Here is a 17217-nt window from a genome sequence, read left to right on the forward strand (position 1 = left end):
GTGGCTCAGTGGATTTAGAGCCAGACCTAGAGACAGGAGGTCCTGAATTCAAATCTGTCCTCAGTCTTCCTAGCTGGGTAGGGGGCAGCTGGGTAGCTCAGTGGATTAAGAGTCAGCCCTAGAGACGGGAGGTCCTAGGTTCAAATCTAACCTTAGACACTTCCCAGCTGTGTGACCCTGGGCAAGTCACTTGACCCCCATTGCCTAGCCCTTACCACTCTTCTGCCTTGGAACCAATACACAGTATTGATTTCAAGTCAAAAGGTAAGTATTTAAAAAGACTTTTAAAAACACAATTCTATTAACACCAGCCAGTTCTAGTTGACTGGCTATATTTGGGGACCAGCTCATGGTCAGTTTCTTTCTTCTGACTCATGGATACTCAAAACTTGATTTTTTCTTCCTATACATGTCTCCAATCATTAGGAACTGGGACTAATTGAAGTTCTGTCTCCATTAGGGTATCTTTTATACTTTTGGCCCCCAGAATCAAGGGAGCAACTTAGAGAAAGTACCAGAACATGTTTTCAGGGATTCTAATACCAGAACTTAACCAGAACAAAATAAGGTGGCATATTGGATCAATACAGAAATTTTGTATGGATTGCTCACTCAGAACTTGGAATAAGCTATAGATTTTCCCTTCAGTCTGGGAAGATAGAGAAAGGGATAGTTTACCTTAAATGTTTTCAGTTTGGGATTCATGTGGGCCCAGATGGGCCTTAGAGGTTACTCAAGCTTATGGGGCCAAAAGAAGATTGCCTGCAAGATCTGGAAGGGGAGTTGGGGATTTAGTTAATTTTCAAGTACAAGATGTGAACAAAAAACTTAAAATGACCAAAGAGGCTTGTTACTTAGCCTCTGATCCATTGTCCCTACCCCAAGGGAAAACTAAAAAACAATTACAAGCTCCCTAAGAAGAAATTAACAAGAAGTTTAACAGGTCTCAATATGGAACTCCTATAGATCTTTCCTAACAAATATAAATATGCAAACTGATCAGATATATTGCTGAATAATTAAGATATCAACAATACCTTATTGTAACTTTTAATCTCAGAACAGATTTCTGATGCACAACTTTGAAGGTTCAGATCTACTAGCTGTTGAAATTGTATAAATGGAGGTTTTGAGCCTTTGGACTTCATCCCCCAGAAGACCCTTAGAATTTCCCAAAATTCTTTTCCTGTGTCTCCTCATTTTGCATGATTGTTATTTAAGTGACTGTAACTCCTCCCTCTTCCTCTCTTGGACCTGTGACCAGGCTGAAGTCAGGCAGTTCTTTTTAGTTATTAATAAAACTTTATAAAATATTATTAGTTATTATTAATTTCAAAACTCTTATAATTAAATTTTAGTGGTTTGGCTAAAATATGTGAGATTTAGAAATAATATGGTAGTTGCTGATTTAAAAGTATTATTGCTCAAAGTCAAAATGACTTAATAGCTTTTATTTACAAAAGAAGTAGAGTGAAAGTAGAAAAATACAGAAAGATAGAGAAGACATTTAGCCTATTTAAATATTGCTCCAGTGCTCAACTCAGTCAGGACTTGTTGACCTTCAACTGGAATAAAACTCTCTCCAGAAGACAGGAAAGGAAAGCCAGCTATTCACTCACTCAAGTTCCCTCCAAGAGGTAGGTCAGGAAATTGAATGGAGCTAAAGGTGACTTCTGAGGCTGACTTTTTTCTTGAAGCTGACTTCCTTCTTGAAGTAGAACTCCCCAGTCCTAGAAATTCAGGGCCTTTCATAGTGGTTTCTTATCCCTTCCCCTCTTCACAGGGGCCAATCCCAGCTTCTAACTTGCCCAGCACTGCCCTTGATGGATGGGGGTGGGAGTCATGCCTTGTGGGATCCACTTCTCACTCCTGAAGGTGTTAATTCTCATTAAAAGAGTTCATAGATTGCTGATTGAGTTGCTGAGATTGTGAATTCTCTAAGTGGTTTGGAGCTCCTCCTCCATCTAGTTCAAGGTTTTGTGGATTCAATCAAAAGGTAAACAAAGGAGAGTTAATCCTGTCTTCACAACCTATTGAGGCATTAAGTAGGGATTAACCAACATGCTAACTCCAACTAGGTAAAGAGAATAAAGGATTCCCTTTTTACAAGTGTAAACTCAGAATAGACAAAGAGAACCAAGAATTTCCTTTCACAATCAACAAAGCATGGCTCCAGAGCCTTCTTGACTTCAAAGAAAACCTGGAAGTCATCTTTGTTTTGGTTTTGGAGAGTTCTTCAGTCAGGGTTTATTGTGGTCTTTTTACATTAGTGATATGGGGGAAGCAGAGAATATAGATGGTTCTAGTTTCCTTCAAGATGACTTCATTTCTCATTCCTAGGTGTTTTGTATTCAATTGTATCATCTGATTTCCTATGAATGATCTTTTTTTAAACCATACAGTCTATCTTACTGTAAGACAGAAGGAGCATCAAGGGCTAGGCAATTGGGGTTAAAGTGACTTGCCCAGGGTCACACAGCTAGGAAGTGTCTGAGATCAGATTTGAACAGAAGTTCTCCCAACACCAAGCCTGGAACTCTAGCCACTGTGCCTAGCTACCCTATACAATCTCTTTAGACACACTGGTTGCTTAGTCATACATGTATTTATTGGTAGAGTTAGGATTTGAGCCAAAGCATTCTGACTCCAAATTCGATTCTCTCCACTGCAACATGATTTAGTGACTGTTTGAGAATGAGTTAACTGGGCTTTCTTGAGTCTGAAAAACAGCATAGATGATTATTTTTTCAATGTCCTTTGTTTTGGATACTATCTGAGCCATGGGTTGTCTCATTGAAGTTTTATAGCAGCCAAGTGACTTCAAGCTGCAGTTCTTATAACGTCATTCTTTTTTTACTTAAATTTTTCACCTGGGACAGTTTTCTCCCAAATAACTGACTTAAGGTATTTTTTTCCTGCAATCCTGATTCTTGAAGCTTCATTTAAAAATTTTTTCTTCACATTTTGTACTTGACAATCAACCATATTCCTACACTGATCTAGAGGTAGGTAACCATCTTTTGGCCATGTTTATGGACACAATTCCTCCTTCCCATCTAAGGAAGCTTGTTTGTGTGAATGAGTTCTTCGGTGTCATCATGAATGGCCTCTAAGTTTCTTTGCCACTCATGGCACAACCCTGTCCATCTCAGTTTTCAAATGACTTTTCTGAAGTGTAGTACCACATAATTGTCAAATGGTGGTCTTTTCTAATGTGGGATAGGGAGGGAGGAAGAAGGCTTGGGACTTAAATATAACAAAGAAATAAAAAAGAAATGATAGTGGCAGTGTTGCTTTAAGGTTCATTTATTTCAAGCAAAAGGGATATGGTATTGAATGGAATCTTACCTGAATTGTATTTAGTATCTTATTTGAAAGATGATCTTGATCCAGAATTTCCTGGGATCATTTAGGACTTTGCAAATCAATTGAGTCTTGCTGAGCTGGGACATTAGTGAGTTTGAAAGACAATAAAAGTGTCTCTTGGATTCCTGAGTTACCATTGATATCTCACTTTGGGAAACATGTCTCAGGTAAGCATTCTTTTCAAAGAAATTCAGACTTCTTCCATTTGGCAAATTTTTTACAGTTTGATCAGGTCCTTGGGAGAATTTTGTCCTTATTGTGCCCATTATTGACCCTTTGTCTTTGGCCTTCAATGTTGTAGCCTGGAAAGGAAGAATGTTTTTAAAGGTTTCCCCCATGCTCTGGCTAGTAGGAGATGCGGATTCCACAACAGACTTTTGTTTGTTCTTATTTTGCACCAATCTTCTATCCCACCTTGCACCTGTGATGGCTTGTGAGGATAAGTGGCACTGTGGTCATTTCTAGATTGGAAATCATGACTTTGACATGCAGTCTAGTTCTAAAAAGTTCTAGTAAAGCAGTGAGTGTCAACTTAGTATGAATTCCTGTAGGTCCAGCATCCTTTGCGTTTTGTCCTGGATGCATAGCAGCTTTTATTCTGGTCATGTCTACCTAGACTTCTCAAAAGCATGCATTAACTAAAATGCATAGAATTGCAGAGAGAAGCAAATCTTAGTTAAAATGAAGGTGGACTCAGCACAATTCAAGTTCATGGACATTGGTTATGAACCTCTTATGTAAGATGTAACTGAAATGTCCCTGCTCAGTCAATAGTATACGAGGTGGGTAAAGTGTAGTACAGGAGCCTCTTTATTTTAGGAATGTGAACCCAGTAAAGTTAGCTTCATTTTCCCAAAAAGCTTTGTCAACTCTCTCATAGCACCCTGGCCTTTCCCCTTTCCTGATAGGTTGAAGTGAAGCCATTTCACCTGGTTCTTTCTAGATGCTGAGCTAGGAATTGAAGCAAACCCATTCAGACAAAGTATACCTAGGAAGCTTTCTGAAGAGGCTTAGGAGCAGTTGTTAAACTGGGCACATGACCAACTAAGAATCAGTTTTTGTCTTATTTTGTCCTGTATCCTGTATGATACTCTCACTTCCACTGTTGTCTCAGAGCTTGAAAGAGATGCCCCATTTACTTAATCCCCACATCTAAGACCAGATGCACTTGGGGAAACTTACAAATTGCACATGATTTCTTTTGTCCAATATGACATGGGCCCCACAGGCCCCATTTCTTAGAAATGACCATTCAGGATGAACTGGAGTATTTCTATATGAACTGGAATAACTTCCAGGAACCGATGCAAGAGGGAAATGAGCAGAACCAAGAAAACACGATAAACAGAAAGTGAATCATTGTGGAACAATACAATGTAATGGACTTTGCTAATACAAGACGATTCCAAGGAAGTTTTGAGAGAATGCTATCCACATCCAGAGAAAACGGGGAGTAGAAACACAGAAGAAAAACAAATGACTTTTCATTTGTTTATATGGATATGATTGGGGTTTTGGTTTTAAAAAACTGCTTTATTATAAAAACAGAATATGGAAATAGGTGTAAGTGATAGCATTTATATAATCCAGTGGAAGTGGGGAGGAAAAGAAAACAATATGTAAACGCAGAAAAATATTTGTAAAATGTAAAATGACCATTCAGGAATGGCAAAATTGCCATCAATTTTATTTTAGATAAGGGAAGAAATTAAGAGTAGGGTCAAGAAATCAGAGCATCTGAAAAGTAGACAGATATCAATGTTTCCCTGCCATTTAGGAAGTCTTATTGTATGATGGGCATGCCAAAAATAAGTAACCAGTCTGATCATTTTGAGCTTAACAGGCCTGACATTTTCCCAATACAACATGACACTGTGGCATTTATACCAAAGAATGCTATCTGCTGTCATGTCTGTCTAGTATAGTCCTTGATATTAAACTATTGGCTGAGTTCTCTATAAAACAACATGTCTTCAGAGGATGTCTTTGCTATGAATTATATACAAATGTAGGAATCATTTGCATGACATAAGCCTAGTTCTCTTGAAAGAGGAAGTTAGATGAGTTGACATTTTTCACAAATGGTGTGTTCTTTAAATGAGGGATATGTTCTGAAACCTTGTTTTTCTTCATGCCTTTGGAATTTAATTCAACAACTTCACCTCCCTAGTTTGATTCTGTTTTTCAGGCTGTGGAAATCCAACTAGACTTGGTTTCCAAAGTCTATAAGATGTTTTCTTGATTTTTTTTTCCTTAAACCCCTACCTTTCATTTTAGTATCAATTCTTTGTATTCTAAAACAGAAGAGCAATAAGGGCTAGTCAATGAGGATTAAAAGTCTTGCCTAGGGTCACACAGCTAGGAAATATCTAAGGCTAGATCTGAACTCCAAGACCCTCTTATTTCTTCTTCTTATTATTATTTATTTTTAGTTTTTAAAACATTATTTTATTTGGTCATTTTCATACATTATTCATTGGAAACAGATCATTTACTTTTCCTCCCCCCCCCTTCCCTAGGCAACACGTGATTCATCTGGGTATCACATGTAAGACCCTCTTATTTCTAGACCTAGATTTCAATCCACTGAACCACCTTGCTCTATCCCATTTTAAAATCTTAAAAGGTTCTTCATGATATTGAATAACATTAGAAACTTCTTGAATTATACAAAGGAAGAATTTATCAATAGAATTTAAGGGGTAAATTTGGGGGGTTTTGACTAATATATTCTTATGGTCACCAGGGATTAATTCAAATCCAAATAAAAATACTCAAGTCAGTTTGGAAATTTTATGGTGGTTTAATATAGAGGGAAGGAATTAGGGAAAGGGGTATAAAATTTCTCCAGCTTAGCCTGAGCCAAGGGGAGTTCAGAGACCTCAGCCACAAGGCTTCCTCCAATGAGCATTTTAGGAAAGGTAAAGGGGAAAAAAAAAGGAATCAGCCTAAACTCAGAGAGCTCAGGGAAGACACCTCACCTGACCCACACCAAGACACTAAAACACTGCCATGAGCCATACCGCAAGTTGAACCCAACATCTCTGAGAGAGAGATCCTGAGTTCAAGGCCTCTGCCACCAAAGAACTAGAGCCATGTCTCCATAAAAAGAGTGGCAAGAGGAAGTGACATGAATAAAGGCTCTCTTTTACATCACTTTCTGTATTTCACATGTACCAATGGTAGCTTAAGCTTGGCTTAGGACAGTCCAGGGGAGTTTGTCAGTTGTTTCTTATTTGTTACTTGCTCACACATGTCTGTCACAGGCCATCCCCCTCAACACTTAATCCTTAAGTAGGGATGTATACATTCTTGGTTGCTAGACTAAGCAGGGTGGAATAAATCTAAAATTCACCGTATCTCAACCTCATTCTGTTTAAAATGAATCACAGAATTCCTCCTTGAATAGAGAATTAGTCTCACAATTGCTACTTGAAAAGTGGCAAAGATGACTAATGACATAGCTAAAACAGGAAACAATGAAAATATTAGAGTAAACTAACTACATGCCAAATAAAAAGGTAGAGGATTAAGAAAGATATGCCTGGGAAAGACTTCAAACTGAGAATCTAGGCTGCTTATTGTATTAACTCACTTTCTTTTAAGTATGAACCAAGAATTGACTTTTTCTGGTCTTCTGATCCCATTTATTGAGAAACCAATTGGTTGAGTAACTTAAGTCCAGGTCCTAGAAAACATCCTGAGCTATTGTCAATTGATTCCTTGCACCTAGATGATCATTCAGAGGTTCCTATACTTCACTGATTTTTTTAAATAGTATTTTTGAAGGTGTCTCCCTTGAGCAGATTACATCCTTTTATTCAATAAATGTCAAGTAGTTTCATTTTACTGATGGGTCCTCTTCATGAATTTAACCAGGGAATCCTATTCTTGTTTTTTTTTTTTTTAAATATATTTTATTTGATCATTTCCAAGCATTATTCGTTAAAGACATAGATCATTTTCTTTTCCTCCCCCCCCCCCCAACCCCCCATAGCCGACGCGTAAGTCCACTGGGCATTAGATGTTTTCTTGATTTGAACCCATTGCTTTGTTGATAGTATTTGCATTAGAGTGTTCATTTAGAGTCTATCCTCTGTCATGTCCCCTCAACCTCTATATTCAGGCAGTTGCTTTTTTCTCGGTGTTTCCACTCCCATAGTTTGTCCTTTGCTTATGAATGGTGTTTTTTTCTCCTGGGTCCCTGCAAGTTGTTCAGGGACATTACACCACCACCAATGGAGAAGTCCATTACGTTCGATGATACCACAGTGTGTTTGTCTCTGTGTACAATGTTCTCCTGGTTCTGCTCCTCTCGCTCTGCATCACTTCCTGGAGGTTGTTCCAGTCTCCATGGAACTTCTCCACTTTATTATTCCTTTTAGCACAATAGTACTCCATCACCAACATATACCACAGTTTGTTCAGCCATTCCCCAATTGATGGGCATCCCCTCATTTTCCAGTTTTGGGCCACCACAAAGAGCGCAGCTATGAATATTTTTGTACAAGTCTTTGGGTCCATTATCTCTTTGGGGTACAGACCCAGCAGTGCTATGGCTGGGTCAAAGGGTAGATATTCTTTTAGCACCCTTTGGGCATAGTTCCAAATTGCCCTCCAGAATGGTTGGATCAGTTCACAGCTCCACCAGCAATGAATTAATGTCCCTATTTTGCCACATCCCCTCCAGCATTCATTACTTTCCTTTGCTGTTATGTTAGCCAATCTGCTAGGTGTGAGGTGATACCTCAGAGTTGTTTTGATTTGCATCTCTCTGATTATAAGAGATGTAGAACACTTCTTCATGTGCTTGTTAATAGTTTTGATTTCTTTATCTGAGAACTGCCTATCCATTTCCCTTGCCCATTTATCAATTGGAGAATGGCTTGATTTTTTGTACAATTGATTTAGTTCTTTATAAATATGAGTAATTAAACCTTTGTCAGAGGTTTCTATGAAGATTTTTTCCCAATTTGTTGTTTCCCTTCTGATTTTAGTTATATTGGTTTTGTTTGTACAAAAGCTTTTTAGTTTGATGTAGTCAAAATTATTTATTTTACATTTTGTGATTCTTTCTATATCTTGCTTGGTTTTAAAGCCTTTCCCCTCCCAAAGGTCTGAGAATCCTATTCTTGTATAGCTGCAATTGGGAAACCAGAGCTTCCTTAGGTTGTGAGCATGACACAAAGCCAAGGTGGCATGCTTTAACCTTTGAATGTTCATCATGCTTACATCATTTTGGGAAACTATTTCAGAGCTCAGCCTATGGGTGAACTGTGGAAGATAGTCAAGATCTGGCTTTCACAAGATTGCAGTTGATATCCTTGGTCTTGCTAGAAAAAGATGCAGCCATATCATAAATGTTGTGCATATTTCTTAAGGCGTTCACTTTCATTTTACCCCAAGAGTCAAAGTGCTTTGGAAGAGCAGTCTTGAGTACGAGGATGCACCTGGAAATAATCATTCTCTGCTTTAATGTCTGCGGGGCAGGCCCTATGAAGAAGAGGAGTCAGCTGCCCTGGTTTATGAGACAATTATCAGATTTGTAGTATGGACATTTAGATCTTAGAAATCAACAAACTACAAATTAGAACTGGTTTTATCATTTGTCTAGACTTGAAACTAATGAAAATTGGATTTAAATATATCCTGCATTTGGAAATATAGTTAAAACATTTAATAGAACTTCAACATAGATGTCTATTGACTCAGATCTTATTAGTATATATTTATAAGAGACAAGACTGTATTGTATTTCTAAGACCATAATTACTGATTTAATCCAAATTAGAAAGGGCTTCATCATCTAATCCTGTATAAATAGTAGCTAAGGACAAATTCCCCTTCTTTAATAGCTGATAATAAGTTAGCCAGACCTGACATTAAGATTTGCTGAGACTTGAAATTCATTATCTAAAGGGGGGTGGGGTGGGAGTGGCGAGGAACTGCTTGAAGAGGCAAAATTATTCAGAAGACTTTGTTTCTATCGGAACTCTAAATGGCTTTTCTGGAATTTCTATTTACTGATTTTAATTTAGTCAAACATTTGGAATCTCCATTATTTCAAACTGAACTATGCTTCTAATACACAGAAATAAAACAGAAAATGATCACTGTCCTTGTGAAGGTTATTCTACCTGTAGTTTATCTGCATGTGCAAGAGTTAAAAAATAGGTGATATAGAGATGAGGGTTTCAAAAAGATTGCCTTTGTTTATAGGTACCTTTTGGATGTTTCTGATCTTTTCCTGTTCATTATCCATGCCCATTATATTCCTATATACTTCATTGTCATGGGTTTCACTGGATAATAAAATAGTTGTGTATCTTGCCCCTCAGTTACCCCTAGAGTCTGAGATCACTCAGGAATTGTGGCAGGAAAGGGAGAGAATTGGATGTATTCTCACATTTGAACGATCAAGAGGGAAGAGAAGACAGAATCCCTTGGAAAATGATAAGTGGCGTGGAACAAGGGACATTCTGTGATAAAAGGACCGTTCTAAGTGTATGAGAAAGGAAATAGCCAATTTTGTACACAGGTCCCTTTACATAAGGGGTTTTCAAAGTATGAGATAAGATGCCCAAAGCCTCTCTCTCAATTCTGCCTCTGACATCTGATGGACTTTTCCTTTTTAGATTTAAAATTTATTACTTGGATCATTTGTGTTAAACCAAAGGATGACTGTACCATCTCAGGCTATTTCTGAGGAACATAGCCCATTGGAGGAAGTATTTACCTTGAAATACCAATACTGTGCCCATACCATCTCTTAAATTTAAGATGACTTCTCTCTCTCCCCCATAATTCCTCTTGTAGAATTGTCCCTTTGGGGGAGTCCTGTCCTCACAACTCTTAGTCAGCTCAAAGAGATCACTCTTACCTTGACATAGTGTAGGATTCTGTGATCTCACCCAGCAAAGACTAACAAGAAATTATAAAAAGTAAATTCTATTTTTCTAGTTCTTTAGATTTTGCACTACCTTCCAGATTCCCAGTAAAGATGGAGTATTTGAGGGATATCTTGGAAATAACTAGCTACAAATGTCCTTTATCATTTTATACTAAGTCTTTTTATGATTTGGCCCCATGCCAAAAGCTTTCCTTCTCTTAATCACGTTTTAAAATCTTTATCCTTAAAAGACTTGCACAAAAATATTTATGGCCACACTCTTTGTGGTGGCAAAAAAAATTGGAAAATGAGGGGAGGCCTTATATTGGGGAATGACTGAACAAATTGTGGTATATGTTGGTGATGGAATACTATTGTACTGAAAGGAATGATGAACTGGAGGAATTCCATGTGAACTGGAACAACCTCCAGGAATTGATGCAGAGTGAGAAGAGCAGAACCAGTATAAACAGAGACTGATACTGTGGCACAATCAAAGGAGTAATGGACTTCTCTACTAGCAGCAGTGCAATTGCTGTGGTCAGGGTCCAGCCTCACTTGAGATTCTAGGGTTCCCAACAGGTGATGAACAATCAGTCAAAACAAATAATATAAAGGGAAGACAGCTTAATCATTACGGCCATAGGACTGCTTTGCATCTGACAGCTGCTCTGCCATTCCCAGGCTAGATTTTTATTTTTATACCCATTTTCTTGGCATGCAGATTGAATTATCTAACACACATGTTCAAAGAGAACTGGAAAAGTGATACATCAACTTCTTACAAATCACTTGTTTAACATTCTATATTTTGTATTGTGATTACAGACAGCACACAAGATAAATGATTTTGTCACAGGTGGCTTACTAGGGAGTTTGAGTTACTTATTTGTGTAATTAAGTCACTGAGTCATATTGAAGCCTAGTGTACCTATACTGTACCTGTATATATTGTATGGGCCTCTATGATTGATCTGTGTGCTGGCTTCATGAGAGTTTTGGGCTGGGCCTGTAGCTGCGGTTTTGCTGGGAATTATGTGCCTAAGTGAAAGTTAACCCATGATAGTCTTTTGGGATTGGGTTTGAGGGTCTGATCTTTTGGTGATACTTTGGGGAATTGGGGTACAAATGTTTTGCTGTTGCATTATTTCTTTTGAGACTAGGGGGAATAATAATCCTGTCAATTCATAAGTAAGGGACATTGGTGAAAGAGGTCATGCAAAGGGGATAGAGTGGGCAGTCACATCTTGCCAAGGACCACTCTGTGGTCTCCCGAGCTACCACATGTGACTCTGTCAAGGCATCATGCTCTGATGGCCCCCAGCATGCAATGATCCAGGACAATTCTGAGGGATTTCTGACATGTAATTAGGAAAATAAAATATTTTAAAAAAATAACTGGGGGGAGAGCCAAGATAGCAGAATAGAAGCAGGAAAAGCTTGAATCACTCTGAGAATCCTCTCCTACCATTCTTATTAAAATGCTTCAAAATGAATATTGGAGTGAAGGTATAGGGGGTGTAATCATCATAGTTTGGAGGAAAGATGGATGTCTGAGATACATTTTGATATCAAGGCAAAGCCTAGAGGTTTATCTCTTTTTCTATCTTGAATCTAAAGGATGATTCAAGGAGGATAATCCTTTCAAGGGTTTTATTGGAGTTATCAGATGATTGGGGGTTAGGAGTCACAAGGATAGAAGAGAACAAAGGAATTCCCCTGCTTACACTTTGCCTGGGTTTTGGGGGAAGATGCCCATGCCAACCTCAGACCTTCTAGGGAAGCCAAAGATGGTTACTCATCAGTTGGCTCCAATTATACTTTTTATCATCTAACTTTGCATCTTGATTCATTGACCTCTAGTCCATTAGACCAAGATGGGAAAAATTGCTCCCATAGTTCTTCTAACCTCTGGATTGAGAAATTTCCAATAAAAAAGGATATAGCTTTAGTGTCTATCCTCCACATGGGCACATAGGGCCATAAGAACAATGGCCCCAAACGAACTTGGTCAAGATTGTCTCTTGCTCCATTTATTTTAATTTCCTCAGACATTATAGAGGGTTCCACAATAGAAATTGAGGGGTTGCCCATCAATTAGGGAATGACTACTATAAGAAATGATAAAGTTAATTAAAAAATAATGCAAAGGCTTAGATCAAATTATGAAAAGTCAAATGAGCAGAATCAAGAAAAAATTGTCAACCTTAAAAACCACCATTATGACTTGAGTATTTCATTGGGATTTAGAACTTAAATCCCTGGTGACTAAATAAAAAATATATTCAGTCCAACCATAAGTTTTACCCCTAACACTTCTGCTTATGCATGTAAAACTGAATTGTGTTTCTATTACCCCTTTGATCCATCTACTTGGCCACAATGTTTGTGGATTGTCTTCACAGAATGTTAATCAGATGATTTGTTAAAAGTTAATGTATCCTTTATCTAATTATCTTCATTTGAGCATGTATGTTGAATATGTATCCACTGGGATATAAAAATAAAGGCTGACCCTGGACCTGGTGGAAGCAGCTTCATGCAAAGCTTCCACCCAGGCTGACACACATAAGCTGTCTTCCATCACTCATTTCCACCTTTGTTGCCCCACCTGGCTGGGAACCCTAAAGCCATGAACAAGGCAGGCCCTGAGCTCTTGGGATTCTGGCACCCAAACAAGGACTCTTGGCTAGGTAAGTGAACTCTCCAAATTGGGGCAGCTAAGGATCTCACCCAAGGCACCCTTGGGACCCCCTGCCAGTGATGGTAGGTTTAGGAAGGGCGAGAAAACCAGAACTTATAACTTAAAAAAGGACCCTATGAGACTTAGGGAATCAAAAGAAAGAAAACTATTTAGTGCAATAATGAAACACACTTTTCAGAAAAAGGGAGCAGAAATAAAAGCAAGCAAGCCACAGCTGGATAAGTTCCTGGATCTTATTCAAATCTGTAGTCCATGGATCCCTGCTGAAGGGATGGTAGATTTAGACACAGGAGAAAAACTGGCTTTGATCTAAAATCTTATAACAATCCCAATTGGGGCTTTCCTGTTTCCATTAGGCAGCCACCAAGATTCCCCCTCCCCTTCCTCCTCTTAAGAATTTTCCCTTGCCTAAAGGATGGAGGAGCAAATGGATGGAAATAAAGGGTCCCCTTCCTCCCACCTTTAGAACCTCCAGATCCTTGATTCTAGCAGAGATGAGCCCATCTTTCAATCCCCTGGCACCCACCTTTTCAAATGTTTACACTTAAGGCTTATGGAGTCAAAAACTTTTCTTCACTTCTCACAGCTTATAAAGAGACAATATCTTGGAAAAAGCAAGATGGATTTTTTCATTCCTTCTCCTTTTGTTTTCTTCCTCAAGATCTTGAGTAAACACCTTAATTTTTAAAAGCATGCTTCCTTTAGTCTACATTTAATATTTGTTTTATGTGTCTTTATGTTTGTCCATGTTACAGGTCTTATTTGTGTTTTTCTAATTGGGTATTCACAAATTATGTTGTGTGAAAGAAGGTAATTAACTTGGGCCTCTAAACTTGAGAGTGATCCATAAATCTTTTTTCTTTATTTTGGATGGGCCCTCTAAGAAAAAAGGGTTGATTTGGAAGACACAAAGGGAAATTTTATCCCATAATTTGGCTATTGTCTTAGATTTAATATTAAAGATCTAAATATGTAACCTTGGAAAATTAGTAATTAGTCTGAAAATGTACTATGAAACAGTATAATTTTATGGTGATATTTGTGCATCAGTTAAAGGTGATATGCTAGCTAAATTTAATTCTGCACAATGCCTATAGTCAGATCTGTTTATTATCACCAGGACTGATAGGAGATAATGACTTCAGTAAGTTTCAGAACTGTTTGAATGTAATAGCTAGATTGATATCAAGAAGGAATTCTCCTATTACAAAGGCAAAAAAAAAAACCATACTGGATGCTTAGAAAGCATACGATATTTATATGTAAAATTCAGACAGACAATGGTTATAATGCTTTGTGGAGAACTTTTCTGAGATTTAAATTTGGGATTTTAAAATATGTCCTTTAAAAATAGCATTCAAAAAATAGATTCAAGAAGTCTAAATTTGGTCATTATTATCTGTGAATTTACATAGGTATTAAGAATTTGGTATATGGCTAAAATTGGAACTTTTAAACAATATACTCTATTGGGAAAATATGTGCTATGAATAAGAAGAGATTTGTATCTATCTTGATGGCTCCCAGTGATGTCTTCTCTAGGAGCAGGGGGAGGTGAGGGAGGGAGATACCTGGAAATTTTCATGTAACCCCAAAATAAAATTAAAATTAAATTTTCAAAAAAGGTCCCACAATAGACATTGAAAAACAATAATAAAATTTAAAGGGGGCACTAATTACCATGCCACATGATTGATTTTATGAACATCAGAATGTTATCAAGCTCAAAACTCTCAATCAGAAGGGGGATGAGCAGAAAAACTTACCCCCAAACAAATTTTAAAAAATACAGGTATGGAGAGACTCTAGAAAAACTAATCTCTGAATACATCTTGCAAGATTTTATATACGTGTGCACACAGATATATGGTCTCAGGAAAGCACCTAGTTTCTATCCTCCTTAGCTTTGCATACTACCTTATTGCCTCAGATCCACCCAGCTCCCTTCTTTCATTATGAAAAGTTTCTGCAACAAGAATAAGGAGAGGATGCACCAATAATTTGGAGAGGGGTGGCAGGCCAATTTCTAACATTTCTAAATGTCACTCTTGTCCAGACACTAAGCAAAGACCCCTGACCCTTTTATTGTGGGAAATAGTTGCATTATTGATTACTGAAGCTAACTCTTTCTAGGAAAATGGGGAAATTTAAAATAAAGGGAAATGGTTCACATTCACTCTAGAATGACAATGATTTGAAATGGAATTCCATGATTAAATTGACTCAAGAACATGGAAGACATGCTCCTCTATCTAGTGAATTTATTCTAGTTAAGATTTCAAGATTATTATTCCAACCTTTGGGGGTAATATGAAAAACTACACAGACAACTCCCTCGAGGGATGCCTATTAATGAGAAGTTAGAATTGCTCAAGGATAAAATGATGCCTCAACATCAGAGCCTTCTGGTTATGTTCAGGGTTTATACATACCATAGACCTGTTGGGGTAACAGGGTTATCAAACAAGGCTTAACATGACTGACTTAAAAAACTGATCATGGGATACTATCCCCAATCATATCCCCTCAATCCATGTAATCAAGCAGTTGTTTTTCTTCTGTGTTTCTGCTCCCAAGGTTCTTTCTCTGGGTGTGGATAGTGTTCTCTCATAAGTTCCTAAGAACTATCCTGGGTCATTGCATTGCTACTAGTAGAGAAGTCCATTACATTCGATTGTACCACAGTGTATCTGTCTCTGTATAGAATGTTCTCCTGGTTCTCTACACCTCTCACTATGCATCACTTCCTGGAGGTTGTTCCAGTTCACGTGGAATCCCTCCAGTTTGATTCCTTCCAGCACAATAGTATTCCATCACCAACATATACCACAAAATGTTCAGCCATTCCTCAACTGATAGGCACTTCCTTATTTTCCAATTTTTTACCACTACAAAGAGCTCATCTAGAAATATTCATGTACAAGTCTTTCCTTATGATCTCTTTGGGGTATAAATCCAGCAGTGAATGTATTGCTGGGTCAAAGGGCAGACAGTCATTTACATCTCTTTGGGCATCGTTCCAAATTGCCCTCCAGAATGGTTGGATCAATTCACACCTCCACCAACAATGCATTAATGTCCCAAATTTGCTAAGCTGAATGCAAGACTGAAGGATGAAACTTTGCAGCCATTCTTTGAAGGATTACTGCCCCGAGATAACCCAAGAAATACCAGGTTTGCCATCAACTTCTTTACCTCCATAGGTCTTGGGGGTTTAACTGATGACTTAAGAGAACATCTTAGAGGAGGCCGTGTGGGTGCAGCTCCTGGACCTCTGGTCTAGAGTTAACAAGCCCTGCTGGGCTGAGCCCAGCACTGGAGCAATAGCTAGTGTGATAGGAGGGTAGACATCTTCTCTGCCCCCTTTTTGTATTTCTCTACTTTCACTCTTTCCATCCTTTTGTAAATAAAAGCTATTAAAAATCATTTTGAGGTCTAATATTTAAAATCAGTGACCACCATGTATTTTAGAATCCTCACATATTTAATAAAATCCTTAATTAAATTCCTTACATTGTATAACCCAGACCAGATTGTTTACCCTCTCAGAAATAGGGGAGGGGAGGAAGGGACAGAGACAATTTGGATATCATAACTTCAGAAATTGTATGTTAAAATTGTTATTACATGTAATTTGGAAAATAAAATATTTTCTAAAAATTCTTGTTTGCTCATTTTTATCAAAGAGGACCAATGACATTAATGACATTTTTGTCTGCCTATGAATTGGATTTAAGGGAGGCAGAGCTGCATGAGCTTTACTTTCTCTTCCAGAGTCAAAGTCAAATAGCATGAAAAAGAATGAATGGCTTTGGGATTCAGTGGATGACCTTAGGATCTTTGATTGCCCAAACTATAAGAGCTCTATAGCACTTGCTTCATCTGTCTTCATAGACATGTTCATTGGAACAAATGGCTCTCATTCACCCATTCCCCTGGGGAAACTCTTCACATGCCTAGGGTAGACATCCCCTAAGTCTGTTTGAGGCATGTTGGTTACCCTCAATCTGGAATAGCCCAGCTGCCATGTTTTTGTTTTTGTTTTTTACTTTGGTGTGATTGCTGGGTGTGTTACAGCTTCCTGGGGTTGAAGAGGTAGTTGGGTGAAAGGTGAGTGCCAAAGCCCTGAAAAGAGTGCTCAGCAAGCCTTCCCACCAGAGGTGATGATCCTCCCAGAACATCTCATCCACCTCTACAAGTCCTCACAGCAGAGTTGCTGGCCCTCCCTGAGCACCACATAGACGAGAGTCAAAAGTCT

Source organism: Monodelphis domestica, chromosome 2, assembly GCF_027887165.1.
Source record: "Monodelphis domestica isolate mMonDom1 chromosome 2, mMonDom1.pri, whole genome shotgun sequence".
Classification (NCBI taxonomy): Eukaryota; Metazoa; Chordata; class Mammalia; order Didelphimorphia; family Didelphidae; genus Monodelphis; species Monodelphis domestica.